General features: G+C 39.6%; 1 protein-coding gene across 1 annotated transcript in view; it reads right to left on the bottom strand.

Annotated features, from left to right (window-relative positions):
- Positions 1 to 21,668, bottom strand: part of CSMD1 (CUB and Sushi multiple domains 1) — a 1,691,213-nt gene extending 1,669,545 nt beyond the window's left edge. The window contains exon 1 of the mRNA XM_064477604.1: positions 21,541 to 21,668. The gene's annotated coding sequence lies outside the window, so the exon portion shown is untranslated. The remainder of the gene's footprint in view (positions 1 to 21,540) is intronic.
- Between the last annotated feature and the right edge of the window lie 607 nt (positions 21,669 to 22,275).

Raw genomic sequence — 22,275 nt, 5'->3', positions numbered from 1 at the left:
TTTATCATTTATAATGGATAGATGGTTGACTAATTTTGTGTTTTCCAGAATATAATCATTTCATTTAAAAGCAGTAATAGTTTTACCTATTTCCTCCCAAATCTCTATTTTATATCTCTTGGCTAACATGTTGACACTTTTATTAGAGTTTAAAATACTTGTGGCATTGGAGGTACTACTCCTTTCTGTTTCCTGGTGTTAGCGGTTAAAAATCCACATTTTTAAAGTAGAACTTATTTTTAGCTTTATATGAAACTGAACACATCTGAAGAAATAAACAAATAGTTTAAAACCAGTAACTACTCCTCAGAAATGGCTTTCCATAATTCTCTTGGCAGTATAACTAGTGAACTTTTACCAAAAACAAATCAAAACAAATGAAACAAACACATAAAACAAAACATTTTTTAAAGGCTTGTAAAAAATAACTTCTCATGAAACTTCAGTACATTCGAGATGAATGATCAAAGAAGTTATGATCAGAGGAGTCCCCAGTTCTCAGCTTAACACTTAGAAGAACCTCCTAAGACACCCACCCCAGATTAAAAACAAAATATAAAATAAGCACTTTTCTTCTCATCAATATCCATCTGCGGTTCTATAACCTCCTTTGTTGAAGTTAACCATAATCTATTATGCCTCCAAGTGAAAATCAAAGGCCCCAGATAAAAAGGGACGGGACCAGACATAAAGTAAAACCCGCTTGGAATTAATCATTGCTAAGAGGACAGGAAGAAGAAACGTTTACAGAGGGAGGAGACGTTCCCGAGAACCTCAAGCTCATCAGGGTCAGAGGATGCAGAAGCGGGAGATGGCGTCAAAGGATTCTCTAAGTGAGTAATTGCGGACAGCAACTGAGAACAGCCAGTTTGGTTATCATCTCTCCCTGGCTCCAGCCGCAGCGGGTGTCGTAGGCATTTATATTAATTTTAGAGCGTGGGCATCCACGGAGTATTAAGAGGTAGGGAAGTGCTCCAATTACCAACTACCTGCCAGAAGGAAGTGCATCTCAAACACAGAAAGCAGGTGAGGGCACACCCCCCTGGAAGTGCACACCCTCCATCCCCCACTAGTTACTGGAGTTAAACCACAGTAAGCAGAGCAAGCACTCAAAACTGTGCAAAATCACAGAACACTTGGGGGAGGTTCAACACACAAAAAATTTCCCAAAGCTGTAAATATTTAGGTTGAGAAAACCTATGGGAGTATATGCAGCTGTATATTACAATCCTCAATAAACTCCACATATTGGAAATCGTACTGCAAATGTTTCCTGGCCACCATGGAGTTGATCTATAATTCAGTAACATAAATTGATCAATAGATTAAATACAATCCCAATCATAACATCAGAGGCTTTTTGTAGATATTAGCAGGCTGAGTCTTAAATTTACATGAAAATTCAAGAACCTAGTATAGCCAGAAATATAGGAAAAAAGTTGGAATTCTTTTCAACCTAATCTCAGGACTCATTATAAAGCTATGTAAGCAAGACAATGGAGCAATCCCACATGCGGGTGTCTAGCCAAAGGGGCTGAAACCAGGATCTCAGAGAGCTATACATACTTGCATCTTCACTGAAGCATCATTCACCACAGCCAAGGCACGGAAGCCACCTAAATGTCCATCAGCCCATGACAGGATAACGAAAATGTGGTATATGCACACAATTAAATGTTTTTTATCCTTAAAAAGAAGGAAATCCTGCCACTTGAAATATGCATGAACCTGGAGGATATGGTAAATGAAAGAAGCCAGATTCAAAAGGAAAAATACTGCCTAAGACCACTTACGTGAGGAATCTACACTGTCAAATTCACAGAAGCAGAGTGATGGTGGCTGCCAGGGGCTACGAGGAGGGGGGATAGTGAGAGATTAGTAAAAGGACAGAGAGTCTCAGTGACAATTACACAAGATGAGTGAGCCCTGGAGAGCTCCTGTGCATCACAGTGTCTGCAGTTAACAACGTTGTCCTATGTACTCAAAAACTGCTAAGAAGGTAGATCATATGTGAAGTGTTCTTGTCACACTAGTAATAATAATAATAATAATAAAATAATAATAATAATAATAATAATAATAATAATAATAATAATAATAATAATAAAACAAAGACAGTGGAAGGAAACTTTTGGAGGTGATGGATGTTTATGTGTAGATTGTGGTGACGACCTCACAGTGGTATACTGATCTCCAAACTCATCAAGTTGTATTCATTAAAAATGTACTGCTCTATGTATATCAGCGATACCTCAATAAAGTGATATATACATATATATATAAAAGACAACATGGCACTGACATAAGGATTTGCTATAAATAAATGGAACAGAACATAATTTACAAAGAGACCCATACCTACACATTCATTTGCTTTTTACCAAAAGTGCCAGTAAGAAAATCTTTTCAACAAGTACTGACAGATAAACTGTAAAAATTAATGGAAAAAAAAATGAATCTTACTACAATAAGGGGCCACTCCATGCCCACTGAAATGGCTACAACTTGAAAAAAGAAAGAAAACCAGTAAGTGTTGAGTGAGGATGTGGAGAAACTGGAAACCTGGATCTTGCTCGCAGGAATGTAAAATGGTTTGGCCATTGTGGAAAACAGTTTGGTGGCTCCTCAAAAAGTCAAAAATAGAATTATCATTGACCCAGCAGTTCTACTCCTCAGTATATACACCCAAGAGAACTGAAAATGGGTGTTCAAGTATATATACAAATGTTCATAGTAGTGCTATTCACAATAGCCAAAAGATGGAAACAGCTCAAGAGTCCATCAAGAGATGAATGAATAGACAAACTGTGGTCCATCCATGCCGTGGAATATTACACATCCATGAAAACAAACAAAGTACTGACACATACTACAACTGGGACAAACTTCAAAACTTTATGCTCTGTGAAAGAAGTAGGGCACACAAGGTCACTATTCTTTGGTTCCATTTACGTGAATGTCCAGACTAGGTAAATCCAGAGACAGACGCAGACTGGTGGTCGCTAAGAGCTGGGGCAGGAAGAACAGGGAATAACTGCTTCATGGACAGGAGTTTCCTTCTGGGGTGATGAAAATGTTTTGAAACTAAATAGAGTTGGCGGTTTCAAAACACTGTGAATGTACTTCTGTGTTACGTGAACTTCACCTCTGGTGAAAAATGAATTTTTACCACTTCTTTACACTGTACACACAAATTAATGTGACAGACTGTAGCCCTCAATATAAAAACTAAACCTTTCAAGGCATCAGAAGAAAACTTAGAGGAATATCTTCACGACTGGAGGATGAGCAAAGCTTCTTAGAGGGGTCATGAAAACCAGGGAAAAAAAGACAGAAAAAAATAATTCGACTTATACATAATCTTTAAATGTGCTCATTAAATCACCATTTAAAAAGGATTATGAAGATTACACAAGCCTCAGACTTGAAAACATTCACAAATCATGTATCAGACCAAAGACAGGTACCTAGGATATACAAAGAACTCTTAAAGCATAATATTCAAAAGAGACAACCCAATGAGAGATGAAAAGGAATTATTCAAATAAGCAAAAAACACACGAAAAAGTGCACTGCCATTCATCATGAACGTGGAAGTTAAAACCACCATGAAATATCACCACCTACCATCAAATATTGGTCAGGACCTCAACAACTGGAACGCGTGTGTCACTAGTGGGCGTGCAAAATACTGCAACCACTTAGAAAAGGATCTGACAGTTCCATATTAACATAGACATACCCTGTAACCCAGGAAGTCAACTAGAGACTTACCTAGGAGAAACAGAAACACACGTTCACAAAAAGACGTATCAATATTCATAGTGGCTTTATTCACATAGAGAAAACCCTGGAAGCAACCCAGATTCCCACCAATGCAAGAATGTATAAAAACATCAGTTATTCATATGATAAAAAATGTTCAAAGCAGCCACACAATTGGCAGGAATCACTGACATATGCAATACCATGAATGAATTTCAAGAACGTCAAGTGGATTGAGCGTCACACAAAAGAGAGCTCACTGTGTCACTGCACTGACATGCACTGCTGGAAAGGCAAAACTAACCTGCAGCAGAAAAGTAATCAGAAAAGTAAACGCCTGTGGAGAGTGAGGATGGTACTTACCTGGAAGAGGCACGAGGAACCTTTCCGAAGTGATGGTGATCTCCCATGTTTGACAGAGGTTTAGATGACAGGTGTGTGTGTTTGTTACTACTCAGGCAAAGTACACTTAAACATGTGCATTTGCTTGTATGCATATTTTGCATGAAAAAGATGGAACTCTACTTAATGACATGCATGCTGAAAAATGTAGACTGGACACAACTGATAACTGGAATTATTTTAGAAATGATTAAAAAGCTGATGACTAATGGGTAACTAGGACAGATAGTTATACAGACGGACACGTCACAAAATGACTACAGTCTACTATTACCGGTAAAACCTATTGGAAGGTGGATTCTTCCAAGCATTGCAGGCAGAAATAATTCCGATTTTATGACCATGCCTCCAGAAATCATAAAAGTGGACTGATTATCTGAGGACAGCATAAAGTTGATGCCAGAATTCACAAAAAATAAATCAAGGTATATATGCCAATCTCTCTCAGTAATAAAATAATGAGATTTTTTTACAGTAATCCACAACTTTGGTGAAAGTGTGGAAAAACAGAACCTTCATACACAAGCTTTGAGTTTTTAATTTATGCCAAGTTTTTGGAGAGTGAATGGGGAATATTTATCCAAAAATGGCTACAAAATGTGCATATATATTAACCTCACATGTCTACTGCTTATAATTTATCATGAGGAAAACTACATAATTTTTACAAATAAAATAGAACTTCTTAAGCTGTCTTTATCTACTGAATGTCAGCGGAATATCAAATGCTTTGAAAACATCATATAGATTTTAATTTTAAATCACAGTAGAAGAAATGATTACATTCTATCTTCCATTGATTTTTAGGATTAAGTTGGTTTCCTTGCACTAATCAAAAAAAAAAAAAAAAAGCAATGAACCTGAAGAATTCATATATACATGAAACCTTTCAAACATGATGTTTATTGAGAAATCCTTTTAACAATCTTAGTAAGTCTAACAACCAGCCAAGGGAATGTAATTAAAAACAGAATTTCCTTCCACCCCATACACACTTTCCACAAAGGCAGAAGAGAAAGAAAACAAATGCATTATTGAATGAGCATTAAACCGGAATGTGTTGTGCATCACATTATTTGCTAAGAGATGGAGAGCAGTCTTGCCTTCTGACACAGACACAGCCCATCACATGCATATTCGAAAGGTAAACAGTACCTAGTTCTCAAGCAGAAGGTCCCCACAACACCATTTGTCACACACAGTTCATCCTACACTCACTTGGCAATTACAGTGACCACGTGTTAGCTAACTGGCTTTATCCAAAGGAAAAACACACTTTTCCTATCTTTGTGAGGAGAGGTAGTTCTACAGCTTTGAGTGGGGTGCCCGCAGTTCTGCTCCCCTGACCCCAGACTAGGGAATGGGAATTTCAAAGGAATGGTAACTATTTTCTTGAGAAAGACCATCCTGTCCTGGACGGTAAAACTGGTAAGAGGCTTTGGGATTTACATCTGAAAGGGGCAGAGAAAGAATTTACAATAACAAAGTTTCAAAGAAAATGCTCCAATAAAAGAGGAGCAACCTCTTTTTTCTTTGCATCAAATAATTTTTTTTTCTTTCTTGATTTGTATTTACTTTTATACTAGCTGGTTTACCAGGATGTTCCGGGATTTTTTTCCAAGATAATATTAAGAAGGGCCTGAAAAATATAGGCTCATATTAGTAACCTTTCCAAATTACTCTTTCCCTGCATGTACCTCTTCACTTTGAATACTCACTTTACGTCATTTCAATCAAATAAAATTGAAAAAAGGAAGCTAGAGATTTAATAGATTGTTTAAAGTCTGTGGTCCTGTGAAGGATCAAAAACAAGTTTCTCTAATGCATTTATAATTTTAATCTTTCATTTAATCTTTCTGTTTAGGGTTTCCTGTTTAGTGTTTCCTACCCTGGCTACCTGTACTTCTCAGAAAAGCAAGGGCCGAATTTAGAAACACTACTTATCTAAATACTGAGATCAAATGTAAAGTAGACAAATCCTTAATTTACTCCAGAACAGGAAAAAACATTCCAGATTCAAATTTTCCTGAGAGTGACTGACACCGTATAAAAATATAAGCAAGGGTGGTCTCCTTAATGCAAAAATTCACAAATTAAACAGCTACCTGGAAAAGGCTTCTCCCTGTCCTATAGTTGGGTAGCTCTCCCTACACGTGCGGGACCAGAATAGACTCAAGCTCTAAAAACCTCTCAAATTCTGCTGTAATTCTTCTAACAAAGTTCTAGCTTTGGTCTACCGTCAAGAAAAAGAAATGCGTCTGTTAAATTATCCTCCATAATCCACACTGATGACGATGACTAATACTACTAAAGTACTTTCCAGGGATGCACTTTGATAGACGTCATGCTGTTTGAGCTTCACAGCTAACACACAAGGTGGGGACTATCAACTCGAGTTTACAAACGAGCAAAGAGAGTAACACAACAAGTATAAACTGTGACCAGCTGTACACCTGTCACTCCAAGTGTGTGGGAAAAGACACACACGCATGTTATTTCGTGTATGTGTACATGTACACACAGTTACGCGCTGCAGCACTGTTGGCAATAGCTGAAAACTGGGAAACAAAACGTCTATCAATACAGGAGCCACAGCAAGAGATTTTATGCTCTTCTAGAAAAGAATGAGGACAGTTCCTGTAAAGAAATGGAATATTCTCCAAGAATTACTCATTGAAAACTGTAAGATCCAGAAGAGTGTTATAGTATTTTACTATTTTTTTAAGCAGGGGAAAATTTTATTTACATATATATTTATGTATAATTATACTATATAAAAGATGTTTATATATTAATCACATTATACAATAAATAGCTATATATCATACTACACATTTATATAAGTATATTTATAATTATTACATAAATATATAATATCCATTCAATGTTGATTAAATGATGATTATTGATCCTGCTTATTAATAAATACTATAACTGGAATAATTAACAATGATTATATGCAAATTTGTACATGAATTTTACAATATAGAAATTTAAATAAAGATACATAATTAGATGTATATGAATTCATCAGTATATGTATCAGATGTCTCTCAAGGATGCACTAAAATATGATTAATGCTAGCAGTCATTAGGAAAATAATTTGGTGGCTGGCAGTTGACAGTGAAATGAAGACTTTTCACTCTATATCCAGTTATACCTTTGAGGTGTGCAACCATGTGAGTGTGCTATTAATTCAAAAAGTAAGTAAACAAAATTTTAAAATAAATGAGGCATGCAGTATGTATTAAGAAAATCAAAATCCAGTCTTCATGTTTTTCACTCATGGATCACCTTGTGCTCTTTACCTGGCATCCTGTACATTTTTAACATTTGAGAAGGAAGTCCAAATGCATTAGGAATAATCACATAACCTAAACTCATGCATATTTTAAATTCCAACCATCCCCGTTACCCTAAAGCACTGTCATGGGTCAACATTCCAGGAGTACTTGGAATGCCCATTGTTTTTCGGGCATATTACTGAGGAGGTCAGGCAATCAGTCTTCAGCTAGTAAACACGTAACCAGCATTCACTCTTCAGGGGAGAATCCCTCCCCTGGGTAGCACAGCTTCTCGCAGAAACGCACATTGCCCTCCCGGAGCCCACTCTACGAGCACGTTATCTGAGGAGTTACCTGACGGCAGTTTAGAGCTGGGTTAGGAAGGTGTCATATTTAAATGCATGTCATTCCTCAAAGATATGCATTTTTTGCTTTTCTTCATACTTACAAAAACTAAGTAAAATCACAGTCAAGTTTTTTTTAGCTGAGAGCATTTTGCTTCACCTGGAGTCAATTCAGATGGCAGCCACACTGGCCACTAACAAAACCCGCATGCCACAGAAACACCGGCACTCGCTGCTGATGGACAGATATCCGCGACGTTGCACGTTCAGTGGAAACAGTCAGCTCACGAGTCTGCGGGAGAATCAGGCGACTTGGATAACTCCCTCCAGCCCACAATTCAGGATTATCTGGACGCAGAAGCCGCATGGATTCTACAGGTGTTAACAATTAATTATAGATGTGCTTTGGGAATATTTAAAGACAGACTATAAAAAGTAGAGTTTTTATCTAAATCAGTTTGACCAAACATGTAGTGATTAAAACTTATAGTTAGCTACCCACTGTTAAAAAAGAAGAAAGAAAAATTTCTTACTACTTTGAGATATGCTCTTAAACACCTCCCTTCCCATTGTTACCATGTGTGTGTGTGGGTGGGTGTGTGCACGTGCTTTAGAAAGAAAGAATTTGTGACCATCTGTGATGCTTCTTCTAAGGCACAAAAGGTACAAAAGGAAACGTGTGATACAAGAGGAGACGTTGGAAGCTGTGGATGTGAGGGGGTATTTTTTGGCTTTGCCATTCACTAGTCAGTTGTCCTCTGAAAAGCTAAAATGTTATGATCCTTTGAAGCTATTAAGCTAATTATTCTTAGATCTCATTTTAAATCCAGAGTGCTATGGCTTCTCACCAAATGACTCAGATTTACATTATGGAAAAAATTCTAAATTTAGCTTTCAGTCTCTCTGAAGAGAAATTTAAAGCCAAAGTTTGTTAAGAGAGCAAATGATTTTTTTGGGTTCCAAATGTTTTTCTTTATGCCTCATGTGAAAACCTCAGATGTCTGAGAGTAGTTTTTAAACAAACACTAGCACAGGCGGACAAAGAGGAGGTGACCATCCTGGAGCAGAGGGGAAGGTCCGCAGCTCCTCTGGCCAGGGAGGCAGAGGCAGAGGAGGGAAGGCAAGACACGAGGACACCAACCAAATGCAGGAGTCTTGAGAGAGAATTCTGCAATGTACACCCCAAATTAAATTTCTCCAACACGCCCAGTACAGGATGCGACAGGCATCCAGGTATCAACACGGCAAGTCAGCCAGGACCCAGGAGCCCTGCCCACATTGCTGTTCAGGAATTGACCCTCATCCCATCTGACCCTTGCCTGCACTTGGATGTCAACTTTTTTAGGCAGATTATGAAAGGTGGACTACGTTCAAAGAGTGACCATTTATCAAAAGAAACTGAGTTAACATGATAAGCATTTTAAATAACACAAAAATACATTAAGAATTGATGTTTCGGTATAAAAGATTATTTAGAGATACTTCAGTGAGTTTAGAGGAAAGTAAATCAAAACAAAACACGTGTATTCGCGATGTTTCATCCCTGAACCATGTTGTATGTGATTCAATTATCACATCACAACGGCCATGCCAGCTGCGCCCTTTCATGTGACAGAACTTTAAAGACATGCTAGCAGAAGCTTTCCAGTAACAATCAACATTCTAGAGACTTGTGAACTGAGAGGAGAAATGCGTTAGGTGTGGCTTGTTCATAAGTTTAATAGAGTATTAAGTTTTTAATTTAATTTATATCTAATCATCTAGGATCTTCTTGCATTAATCATTTCCCCCTCGTATCTCACAGTAGGTGTTACAGGACCTACTATGCTTAGACAAGTTGAAGACAGTACAGAATATGTTATGCTAGCGGATGCATACGTTTTAATGGAAACAAACAGAACTTTAAACAGCAAGTTGATATGTTTGTACAGAAATGTTTTCAATATTCTCTACTGCTAGTGTTTGTACATATCACTGACCAATGCAAATACATTACACCTACAAAACGTTTATAAAGTTCCTTGAATTCCTTAAGAACAAAGTATGCTATCTTATTTTTTTCATTTTAACTTATTGTGTATCTAAGTTTCAACTGATACAAGTTTCTACAAAGCCAAGCTGTAAAGTAAGGACAACTGAGGGTGGTATTGAGGCCACATTTTTCTTGGTCTGGTTTTGGTGGTGAAAACTCAATACCTGCTCACTTAGTCACATGAGTAGACTTCTATATGGATCAATATCATGTGTACAAGTGATAAAGCCAAGTGTGGGTACTGGTAAATCTGTGTAACAGATCAAGAAGTTCGTATGGTGACTATTTCTGTCTCAATGGCTTTAGTTTGGGTACAAAGAAAAAAAGACCTGCAAAAAGCATTAGATTGAGCTATTATTAAACTGCTTTGATTTCAAAATCAATAGAGAACTATCTCAAAATAAAAAAGGAGCATAATTAAAAAGGTGATTATTTTCTTCAAATTAAAATCTTCATGACATGGTACAGATGCAATTTAATCATCTAAACCACCGCATCCACCCTCTCTGTCCCTGCACGTGGCCTGCGCCCTTGCCTTCCTGCTCCCTGTCCTGATGGAAACCTTCCAGCAGTGTCGGCACTGGGGTGCCAGGGCTTGCCCCACAGAGAGTCAGTGGCACCACGCTTTTTACTGCTGGAGGGTCCTCATCAAAAAACGAAGTCTCCTCTGCTGGATGCATTTTCATAGTCACCTGGATAATTTTAATGTGTTTTTTGATGCATGGGACATTTATGTTGTCAGAACAACAGTTTTGCATGATTTGAATGAGAGCTTTTCATGGCTTTTTAAAAATGGTTCTAAAAGCCAAAAGAGTTTTAGTGTGAGTGATGGGTAAATGGGCCCAGTATGAGAAATTGAGTATCACGGAAAAAGCATTTCCACTTGTGAATGTAATTATCTTAACTTTGGTAAGGCCTAATCTGCTAGTTTTTAAGCAGAAAACTACAAATGGACATAGGATCATAGCGTATAAATAAGTGATATATTCTGAACGTAAAAATACACACTGGAGCACAATAAGCATGATTACACCTGTACTTAACTTGTAGAATTCAAAGTCTTGTTAAAAACGTTGATTTGATTCTCACAGTCACCTTGAGGCTTAGGCAGAAAAGATATCTTTGTTCTCATACCACCGAGGAGGAGACTGGGGCTTAGGGAGGACGGAGGTTTGAGCAGAATTCCTACAGTTCTTTCTTGACACGTTCAGTCAGGGTCGCTTCTGTACAGAAGACACTTCACCCATTCAACACCCACAATTCTATGGCTGGAGGGAGGGGGAGCTCAGATAACCCAGTGAGATGATCCTTGTAGAAAAATTGCTCAACATTCTGCAATTAACGTTGGTTTCTTACAGTCATACGGAGCACACGACACAGGGGGGTACCAGAGAGAAGCCACAATCAGCAGAGAGGGCAGAGACACGGGAGGGACTGACTCTCCTGTTTCTGGTTAGGAAAAGTTTTATTCTAATAGAAACATTATCAAGAAGAGGTTCATAAACTGTAAGAGTGAGCAGGTGATACAGCATTTGCTATCGTCTAAATGTTTGTGTCTGGCCAACATACACAGGTTGAAACCCTGACCCCACAAGCAGACAGTGCTTGGAGGTGGGAGGCGATGGGTCATGAAGGTGCAACCTGCATTAATGGGATTAGCGCCCAGATAAGAGATCTGAGAGAGCCGCTTCATACACAGTCCACTGATGCTATGTCTCATCTAATATCTTCTTCACTTACGGAACTGAAATGGTACTTAACGTTATATGCACATGACAAGGACAAGCTTGAGTCTTTCCAGAACCTCGATTTCACTCCACTGAATTACTATTGCACTCCATTTGATTTCAGTAGATTCATGTATTCATGCTTTGATTTTTAAGCAAGTATCTCTTCTTGACTTCTTTATATCTATCTTGGCTTTTGTTGGCTATGATTGTTTTATATAAACATTAGGAGTTTTTCTAATATTTTTCCAAGAAGTTTCTTGTAACAGTTTTTCCTTGAAATTGCACTGAAGTTAAACATGTGGTGAGGATAAGGTTCTTTATGGTAAAACCTCTGGTATGTCGTGCACGTATGATCATCCTCTTTATCTCTTACGTCGTTTTTCCCCCATAAAGACTTACTTATTTTCTTAGAATCGATGCTATGGCTGCTATAATTTTTATCAGAACTTTAAGTGAAAGTATTCAGTTTCTTTTTTTTTTTTTTTTTTTACTAATATAGTCATTTATGAAAAGTTACCAAGTTTCTCTTTCTTGATTTTCATCTAAATACCTGGCCAAATAATTTTAGGTTTTAATTTTTTTTTAATTTAAAATACAGAAAATTCACTTAAGAATAAAAAGGTTTTTTTTAAAAAAATCTGTTATTCCAAACTTAATGAAGATGTGTATGTGTATGTGTGTGTGTGTGTGTGTGTGTGTTATCGCTCTGTCTAGGGACCCTCACACGATGTTGAGTGAGGGTACTGATATCAAGCACTCTCTTCTTATTTTTGTCTTTAATGAAAATATTTTTAAAAATTCACTACTGTTTTTGTAATTCTGGGTAGATAAACAAATCAAAGGAGCTGTTTTTATCTCCATACATACAGATAAATTCCAGACGAATTATACTAGATACATTTTTTACCTTCAAAAATGTTAACTTTTGGATTATATTTTTAATTTTCAATTTTTTTTAAATATACTTTTCATGATATATTATTTCATGATACATTGCTATACACTGTTTCTGTAAAGCATACTATTTGGGGAATCATTTGAACAATTTGTAATATACAAAGATTGTTTCTTATGGTTTCAGTGAAATGTTTATATAAAATCATCTGAATCTGATGACTTTTGTTACAGCTGAGAGAGGAGGAGGAAAGAAGTTAATTTTATAACCATGAAATACTTTATTAGATATTAGTTGAAACAAATTCTATTTGCTCTATTATGATTTTATACAAAATTATCATTTTTATTAAAAGTTAAGCTGAAAAAGTTGTTGAAATCAAATTTTATATCTACAATTTTTACATCTCTGCTCTCTTAGCCCATGGGACACCCCTGCACTCATATATATTTTTCTCTCTTTTTCAGTTTTCTTGAATATTCATGTTTACCTGCTTTATTATTTTTTGAAGAAATGAACTTGTATAATTGGTCTTTGCTCTTATTTCTTTGTTTCCTACATAATCAATTTCTCTTACTTGTTTATTCTTACTTTCCTTCTGCCTGTCTTTGGTCAGGTGCTGTTTTCCCAATTTCTCAACTCTTTTTGATCATTAGTGTTCAGTATTTGATTCTCCTTCTTGCTTTCAATGTTTTAATAAATCTTATATACTTTAACTGAATCCCAATTGGTCTGATACATATATTCTTAATTATCATTTAATTCTAAAAAATGCTCTTTTCATTAATATTTCATTTTTAATACACAATTTAATAAGCAGTCACTACTCAAGTTTAAAGACTTAACATGTTTTGTACTATTTTAAATAATTTGTTTCTAATTATATTGCTTTGTGATTAAAAACAGGTTTGTTTTACTGATTCTTTCAAATTCAATGAGATCTGCTTTGTGACTTGAGTATACTGTATTTTACATAAATGGAATCACCTAGTGTAGACTCTTTCCTGTTCCATTTAATTTAGCATAATGATTCTGGGGTCTGTCTGTAGTTTTGCACATACTAGCAGCTCCTGTTTATTAAATGGATATGCCACATTTTGTTCATTAATTCACCTTTTGATAGACCATCAGGTTTTCTTCAGTTTTTGGTTCTTGCGAGTGAAGGTATTACACGTATTTGAGCACACACTGGCTTCTTCATTTCAGTCGCCCCCTTAGGTGTGCAGCAGGACTTCACTGTGGTCTCATGACTCTGTTGATTTATGACAGTGAACCTATTATATGTGCTTAACCATGATGGATGTATCTCTTTTTGTGAGTTATGTGTTGCATTGTACATTTGTCCTGGGGCCTTCTGGTTCCTCCAGGTAGCCTTTTCACTTCCCAGGCCATGCTGTGACTGTGGGACCCTCAGAGAAAAAGCCACAAAAAACAGAAAACCCATAGCAGGGAGGCTGATTGCTCCAAGTTGTGGACCAGCCCTTCTCTCTCCCCACTGGAAGAAAAAAAAAAAAAAAAAAGACCTGCTCTTATTCACTCTCCGGTGCCTTCAAACAGTTTTCTTGCTTGCTTGTTTGTTTTTGCTGTTGCTCATAGATTCTACAGAAGACGAGCTGCTCCCCTAGAGATTGCTGGCTCCACACCACAAGTTGAACCCAGACTACTTCTTAATCGCACCTGCTTTCTGTCTTGAGGAGGGGCTGAGACGACTACACATTGTAAAATCACACACACTATTATCATTGGTCTGTGAACACTGTCTGTAGATGAGTGAATGGGTTAATTAACACCCTTTCTCTATTGCCATCCCTCACTCCTGTCTTTCCCCCCAGGCAAACACTCTATGCAGCACCCGTATGCGATGCAAATGAAATATATGATCTTGTGAAATGTGCAGTACAGTTTGGAGCTTACGCATTTTAAGTTCCTGTAAATGGTAAGATATTATGGTTCTCATTCTATTTAAAAAATTCAGCTTTCTGTTTTTAGCATCTGATCATACCGCAGTGTGCACAAACAACGTGTGTCTCCTAAGGGCTGCCTAGCGTCTCATACTCCATCCATCACTTTCAATTTATCCATTCCCCTAATGATGGACAAAATGGTCAACTCTCCACTACATGAACAACATGTTGATAAATATCCTTGTAAACCTTGCCTTCTGAATCCATTTGAAAGTATTTGTTAAGCTCTACACTCAGAGTGGAATTTGTACATAACAGAACATGCACACACTTGATTTGACTAAATCAGGTCAGATTGCCCTCTACAGTTTGTGTGTCATATGGCTTCAAATTACTACATGATCTTGCTGTATTTGTCTTAATCTACAAGAATGATTTCCACCTTAGAATACCCTTTGGTTGATGTCAATAGGTGCTTTTATTTGCACATGTCTCTGGACTGAATTTTCCTTTTTTTTCCAGTCTTACTATGTTATAATCAATTATGTCATATGTAAATAATACAGAGCTAGAGTTAAAATCCGAATTGAGAGCAATTAAGGATTTACTGTAAGCATAAGAAACTATATTCAATATTTCATAGTAAGCTATGGAAAAGAACCTGTAAAAATATATATATATATAAACTGAATCACAAAAAAAAAAAATCCATGCTGATAATTTCAGTTGTTAGACAAATTTAAATCATTTATAGTTGTTTTTATTTGTCCCTATTTAACATTTAAAACTTATTTAGATTTATCAAGTCCGCTTTATGTGTATGACATATCTTCTTCCTTCACACTCTACTTTTTGAGTTCAATTTTTTATGTGTGTGAATCTCTTTATCAGAATTTCTTAAAGTCCACAGACCCTTCTTTGTGCTGAAATCTATGAATCCCTTCTCTGAACAACGCTGTGAAAGCACAAAAAAACGCACATATCACACAGACTAGCACTCCCTTCATCATTAAAGGTCTGCTCATCTTCCCACTGAGAATTCTTAGTTGTCTGCCAAGTCTGCTTTTTGTTATCATTCAGCAAGGGAGTAACGTGCTTCTGACAGCCGTGTGTCAGCGCCTTGCATTCTGGGCACGGGGACCACTATCTCTAAGGGATCCCTCCCACCCGTGGTGATGCACCACCTCCTCCCCCAATGACCACACCTATGGCTCTACCCTTTCTCAAACATTTACCCAGAACTACTCAGACATAAAAGGACAACGAAAAAGAAGGAATCCTACCAGCTGATTTGACTGCAAAAACCCAATCAATTTCTTCCCCACTTTACAAAAAATAAGAAGTCTTCAAAGTGTTAAAAAAAAAAAAAAGGCACAGTCAAGTTTTTAGAATGGCCAGTCACGGGTCAGCAGTTTTAAAGGACTGTTATTTTCTTCTTCAGCCACTTACTTAACCTATAGTTTTAGTTTTGTGCTCGTACTGTGGAAAAACTGTATCACTGGGGAGCCAGTTTTGAAAATATAAATACACAAATTTTAAACTCCCTACTAATAAAAGTAAAATCTTTGTAGAGAATTTATTTGAAAACAAAATAATTCATCTCTCAGTCCTTGGACTCTTTTAGAAAGATTATGAGGGTCAAGTGGGTATGTGATCTGAATCTCAATTACATACTTAAGACTTAATTACATTCTTAATAAAGATGAATGATGGTTGAGTTTATTAATTTTAAGGGACCAACAGACCAATACAATTATCAGTTTCTCCACATATGAGACTTCCAAATGGTCCTACACATTAGTCTAGTGTACGTGCTCACTTGTGCAAATATTTTTAATAACATTTCTGCCTTTAGTACTACAGCTTTCAAAAGTTGAGTTAATTAACATACTAATTCTCAGTGTGGTATTCCAGGAATGGACATTCATTAAATGGTTTAAGTAAATTCACAGAACTAATCAGTAAGAGATTAAGAGCTACTCACTGACAACTGAGCTGTTTCCAGGTCTCTGTTCAGATGACTAAGTTTGTATCAGACAAGACAAAGAAACACCACTGCAGACTGAGAAACTGCTGGCTGTAAAGAAAGGGGAGCCACCTGCAGTAAGTGTCAAACTCTGTTCTCCTCGGCAACAAGTTTCCACACGCAGCTTCCCTGACTGGGCTGTAGTGTGACCCGCACGTCTTACAGATCTGTCGCGGTGCCTGGCACGGCCACTTCTGTTCATTTCTCAGGGCTGACGTGGGCAGTCGACCCGTGTTATGTGGACTCTGACTGTAGTCACCACGTTATTCCATAATGACTAGTAATGAGAGTTCTTAGATTTATACTTTTCCAAAGGTTACAGAAGTAGCATGTTTGATACAAACTCATTTTCAAAAGAGCAGAAAGAGATTGAAAGAAATGATATTTTGATTTTGCCATGTTCATTAAAAGAACTGACTTGAATTTTACTGCTCTGAGCTGTAAGTGTACTATATACTATTCATTCTTACTTAACGCCCAGACCAAGAATCAACATTTATCGTTTCTCTTAATCTGACAGACTGAGGTCAGACCTTCATCCTCGGAAATTTAGCTTTAAATGTTTTCAGCTCACCTCAACCTCCAGGGCAAGCTCCCCATGGTGTTTTTACTGAGGGTGTCTGCAAGCAGCAGCAAAATTCCACACGCACACATAAAACACCACGGCCCATCCCCTGTGGGCTAAGTACATACCCTCTAACACAGACGCCAGGGTTCCCCAGGACTGCAAACACAAGGTCCACCCAGGGCTGGGGCCTGACCTGAGGACTCTCCAGGGAAAGGGTCTGCTCACTTACACGGTTCTCGGAGGGGTTCACTTCCTTCAGGGTGCTGGACTGAGGGCCTCAGCTTCCACTTGGCTGTTGGCTGGAGGCCACCCTGAAGTCACTGTCATGTGGTTCATGTCATTCTCTCTCCACACAGCAACTAGCTTCAGCAAGGCCAGCAAAGGAGAGGGCTGGCCAGAAAGATGGAAGTTAGGGTCTATATAAGGCAGTCAGGGAACTGACAACCCACCACCTCTGAAATGTTCTACTGGTTATAAACAAGCACAGAGCCAGTCTACACGCAAGGACAGGGGACTACACAAGGCTAAACACTAGGAAATAAGAACAGTGGGATCACTGTGCAGCCCATTGGCCACAAAAAGAAAAGCTGAGTGATTGAAAAAAAAAAAAGAAGAATAAAGAACCAAGAAGAAACAGTAGGATACAGTTAAAGGTTTCAGACACAGCTTCAGATAAAATGTAAAGTTTAACTAATAATAAGTTGGCAATTAAAATACCCCAGTTTAAAAACAACTTTTAAAATAAACACTTCAGTATTATACTAAATAGTATTCATACGTTTATACTTCTCGAAATGTTATTCACCATTAATTTGAACTAACACATACGTATTGCACTAGTAACAAATGATTACGACGTTGTCTCTCAAGCGGAGCTGATCAGAGACCAACAATGAGCAGGAGAGCTGCAGCACTGACTTTTCATTACTGACGAGTTATTCCAAGTTGCTCGTCCAGGTACGATATTCAGTAAGGAATTAAAGTGTTAGACACACAGTGGGACTTCTTCAGTATAAAACTGACAATTTAATGTGCAAGATGGAAAATGACATCAAGAAAAAGCTGGCAGCTAGGGGAAAGTGTGGTGACCTTTTTATTTTTCCAGTTCCTCTTTCCCAGACAATCAGCATGCTTCAGCACAAAACCCTGGGATAAACAGTCGTTCACTACATTCATAGTTCAAATTGCATGACCTGCTCTGTGTGTGTGTGTGTGTGTGTGTGTGTGTGTTCTGACAGCATTCTGTAAAAACTTAGGATTACTCAATTTTTTTTCTCTGTTCCCTTGAACAATCTACACTCTTAATAGTTACAAACTTGTTTTCTTTTACAAGTATCACCATGTCTCTTTTATTAACTAAATTATCACGTTTAATAAATATTTACATTTGTATGTATTATGTGTATTTTGGCACCTCTCACTCATATAACTATCTCTAAAATAAAATAAACTTGTACTAGTCCTCAGCATATTCTCAAATCCCTAAACTGTCTGTTGTAAGCTATAAAAACACAATATGTTCAATGTTTCTTTTGTAAGCTGTTCTGTAGACAGTTTATATCTAATTCCCTATTTTCTTACATTATAATGTAGGTAAAAATAAGCTAAATAAAAATCCCAAGGTAAAGAAAAAGATTACATGTGTGTGCATTTGTGTTTGTGTTAATCTGAAAAGGAGCTATTACCAGCAAGAATATTTGAGAACATTCAAAACATAATTTTAATCAGCAAAAAGCATATTTTAATTGACTAATGTGCTAATAAATACTTTGCATTGATAAAAAATAAATCAATAGGTGGAAATGAAGACTTCTCCTATATACAGTGCATCTATGTAACTTGCATGTGTCAGGTAGCTTGTGGAAAAAGTAATAATGGATTTATATTCAGTGTTAACGTCTACACAGGATCATATAATTCAGATCTTTTAGTACAACAGTATTTATGGAGGCAACACAGGGCACCGCCACCTTTCAAGAAAAGCACCCCAGGTGCTGTGTTATCACCTCCCCATGAGCGTTCACTTCTCCTTCCCCCATATATACACATATATTTAATTTTTTAATGGAAGTACTGGGGATTAAACCCAGACACTCATGCATGCTAAGCATGGGCTCTACCACTGAGCTATGCTCAGTCCCCTATATTTATTATTTATTACATTTATTTTATTTATACACACACACATAAAACATCATTTGGTAGAAATTTAGGTGATAAAATGCAGAAACCTGAGTATTTTCCAGCAGGGTGGCATGGTGCTATCTGAGGTATAACATAATCTTTCTGTGCTTTTAAGTGGTATCTTTGTTTCCACTGTGAAGCTGACTTTGATTACGGGTCTCTCTGAAATCCATGCCTCTGTTGTCAGCTCTCCCACCCCGCTCTTCTCTCGGCATCACCTAACTCACGTAAAAGGTAAGAACAGATGAGACTGTCACTTACAAAAATGTGGTTTTGATATAAAAAGAGATTTTACAATTCTTCTGAAACATCTTCTGGTTGAAGCCCACCTTCCTGAGTGTTTCTAATTTCCTCTTCAGCCACTTTCTACATGACCTGGGGCAGGTACACTATTCCTCCTCCGCAGAGATGATACGTCCGATGCTACAAAGGATTCATAGTAACTACCCTGCATGGCAACGCACATGAAAATATGATTTCTCTTAATTTTAGGACTATATTTGGGATATATTGCTTCCTGAAAAAAGACTTGCTTCTATAAATAGAAATGAAATGCTACTAATGCATGATAGCTAAAGAGATACAACTGACAAACAGAGTAACTTGACAAGCCACATTATGGAACTTGGAGGTCAGCCCCAATGTTTACAGGACAATAAAATTAGAGCTCACATGTCTAGGAAGCAATAAACAAATGCAACCTCATGAGAACAACTTAAATAAACACGGTTGAATCGTATCAGCCAAGTATCAGTACGAAGACATTCGAGAGGTTCTAAAACATCTGTATCTTCTCATTCAGGAAAATAAATAAGGGTTATTTTCAACCGAAAAGTTGTTAAAATACTAAAAATAATAGTTTTCCAAAAGGAGAAGAGAAACTAAAATCATGCTAAAGAAGCAAAGAGAAACTCTAACAAGCTGCATGCAGTTCTAATCCTAATCATGCAAGCACTCATTCCAGGATGGAGGGAGCCCATCTCAGCATGAAAGAAAGCATCAAACACACACGAGGTCTACAAGGAAAGGGCCTTACCCACATTTTCCCACATGTACTGAACGGGCCAAAACGTAACGGAATGCAGCAAAAATAACCGTAAGAAGGAGGTTTATAGCCAGCTCAAATCATATGCATAGGGTAACTGGAAATAGATCATAAATCTAAATATAACTCTATAAATCACCTAGCAGAAACCATAGGAGAAAACCGGTGATATTACCTTGGAGCGCAGGAAGCAAGGCCACGCATGACACTCACAACAGGCACCCGAGACAATTCCTGCCCTGGAAGAACTTACTTTGTACCCGGAACAGAGAGGGTGGTACAGACAAGGAGCCAGGTGGCTTCCAGACGGTGCGACAAGTACCACGAGAGAAATAATTACCGAATTCTGAGGGTTCTGCGGAAATGTTACTGCCTGGTACTGCGCAGAGAAAGGGCTCCGGAATGGGTGTCGGAGGGCAAAGGCAACTAGGAAGATGAGCAACTAGTGAAGTTTCCAGGCAGGTGCAAGATCATGTGTGACCCCTCTGGTGGGGACAGGAAGACTGGAGAGCTGAGGGGAAAGGACGGGCGAGCAGAGGCCAGGCCACGGAAGGTGGTGTGTGTGTTCCAGGTAAGGGGCCTCTCTAAAGCCTGTGAGCTGCTCCTGAAAATTTCTAGCGAGGGAAGGGCAGGAACCAGTGTGTGGTTTAGAAAGAACAAGGAGACAGAGTGGGGTAGAAACGGGGTCAGGGATACGGCTTCAGGATTGAAGCGTCCTGTCCCCTCAGTGCAGACCAGGTCAGGCTGGGTGTGGGGGTGTGGGAACAAGTCCAGGACACTCCCCGTGATCACAACGGTGGCGCTGTGACATCTCAGTGACACCCCACCACCCCCACCACGGGGGGCGCTGCCCTGGACAGTGGGGAATGTTTGCTGGGTACTTTCCAGGGAGGACACTCAAATCAGCACCATTTCACCCGTGACGGAAACGTAGTCATGCTCGTGCGTTCCCCCCCAGGGACGCTCCCTAGTGCGCGGGGCTCAGTGCTCACCCGCACACGGGGACACCGCGGGCCCGGCCTCACCCACACGCGGGGACACCGCATGCCAGGCCTCAGCTGCACGCGGGGACACCTCAGGCCTGGCCTCGCTCGCACGCGGGGACACCTCAGGCCTGGCCTCACCCACAAGCGGGGACACCTCAGGCCTGGCCTCACCCACACGCGGGGACACCCCGGGCCCGGCCTCACCCACACGCGGGGACACCGCGAGCCGCGGACACTGAGCCCGACCCTGCCGTCCGCTCCCGCGTCCCCGCCCGCGGGGCTCCGAGGCCCCTTCCCCCGGGTCCCCGGGTCCCCGGAGGCGAGTCCCCGCCGCAGGGCCCCGGACGGGCGCGGGCCAGGGCGGCGCGGCCTACCTGGGGGGCCGGGCGGCGGCACGCACGTCCCCCGTCGGTCCCGCGGGGCAGCTGGACGCCCACCTCGGGTGACCCCGGGCCGGGCGGGCGGCGCTGGGCCAGTCCTCGGTGCCCCCGGCAGACGTGGGCTGCCCGGACGGAGCGAAGCCCTCTGAGGCCGAGGTCCGGGCTTCGCGGGCGCGCCCGCCCTGAGGTGGGGGGGCGGGGCTGGAGCCCCGGGAGCCGCCGGCGGCCACGCTCCCAGCGGCCCCTGCGCTTCGGAGCGGCCGTGCGGCGACGCCGCCTGGCGGCCGTGCCTGGGCTGCACCCTCCGCCGACACAAACGTGCTAACGTGTTACTCACATTGCACAGCGACGACTAGCGGGTACGACTTGGAATGACACAGACAACATTGGGTATGTAGGAAGTAATCGCTCCAAACTCCTCTACAACCGTGTGTAGTAATTTCACCTATGTGAACAGTTCATGCAGAAACACACGCGCAGGCCTGAGACTCCCATCCCGAGAAAGGCTCCCCCCTAGTCTGGCATCTGGGCGTTGGACGGGGGCTTGAGCTCCTTACACGGATGTTGGCCTTTCCCTGTTCGATACACTGTGGCTTAACTCGGTACAAACTTGGGGTTTACACCAGGTGCCTGCTTCCCTCTGGGAGCCCGGAGTTCTGCCAGCAGAAGCCCAGAGTTCTCCGGCAGACACGCTCGGCAGGAACTGTCACAGTACGTTACTGGAGAGAT

The sequence above is a fragment of the Camelus dromedarius genome, chromosome 22 (genome assembly GCF_036321535.1).
Source record: "Camelus dromedarius isolate mCamDro1 chromosome 22, mCamDro1.pat, whole genome shotgun sequence".
In the NCBI taxonomy this organism is placed as follows: domain Eukaryota; kingdom Metazoa; phylum Chordata; class Mammalia; order Artiodactyla; family Camelidae; genus Camelus; species Camelus dromedarius.
Note: the sequence above shows the minus strand (reverse complement) of the source record. Positions and strands in the feature narration are given on the sequence as shown.